Genomic DNA, 1,124 nt, shown 5'->3' on the forward strand with positions numbered 1-1,124 from the left:
TCCGAACCCGGGCCAGCCAAACCGGGCGGTTCTTCTTGACAGGCGGGTAGAACCTCATCGGAGTGCGGCCAATGTGCCTCTCATAGATCTGGCACAGGAACGGAGGGCCTTCCGGGCTGCCACTTGATAGGTATCCTTGTGTCGGAAGCCGGTGGCAGTCACATTCCAAGGCTGGATGTCGGGGTAGCGGCTACTCCGCCCGATGTAGATAATCATCTCACATCGAGGGGTTCCGCGGTCCTCGTATTCCCTGCTGGTGTACTCCGGACGCTCGTAGATTCCGAGGCGGTCCATGCAGGCAAACAACAATCTGGGAAAACCAGGCTCCTCCAGGCAGTGGCTGTTAACCCATCCTTCTTCAGCCATCTGGAAAAGATCTCGGGCATAAATTAGTTTTGTAATAGAGCAGAGGTAGGCAGAAATTTTTGCAAATCTTTTATTTTGCTCAAAAGGGCTAATCCGGTCCTAAGGTCGCGTCCTACAGCCAACGACGACTCTGATACCACCTAAAGCATCCCCACATAAGTAGAGACTAAATGTGATACAAACATCAGTCCTAGGAGGCTGATAACACATTTATTCGACAGATAATTCAGTTACCGTACAACTCCCGAGGGAGCGGGCGTGAGAGCCACGCAGTGATAAGAAGTAAATAAACAACAGTGGCTAACCAAGCGACTGCCAAAAGACAGCACTCGGGACTACACGGCAGCAGCAGCATCTTGGAAAGGCCAGCACCACAGGCAGCGTTGGGTGCAGACACAACCTCTACTCGAGGTCTTCGGCGATGAAGTCCGGGTCTTCCTCTGTAGTAACGAAGCAAGGGTGAGTACGAACGTACTCAACAAGTCCAACCCCATCCACGGAGGGGGATTCAAGCAAGTATATGCACAGGATATATCAAGGATAGGCTAGGGTTTATTTGCAATAAAGCTAGATTTTCAACACATGCATGGGCTCGTTTCCAAACAATTTTTCGTAAAGCTTTTCTTTAGTAACCGAAACATTAAGTGGGGTTGATCCTACACAAAGGATCCAAGTTTTATCGCTATCGGACTCCCCGTCCGCCATAGCGCACGGCACAACTGCTGGACACTTCCGAAATTCCACACACACACACACAA

Source organism: Setaria italica, chromosome VIII, assembly GCF_000263155.2.
Source record: "Setaria italica strain Yugu1 chromosome VIII, Setaria_italica_v2.0, whole genome shotgun sequence".
NCBI lineage: Eukaryota > Viridiplantae > Streptophyta > Magnoliopsida > Poales > Poaceae > Setaria > Setaria italica.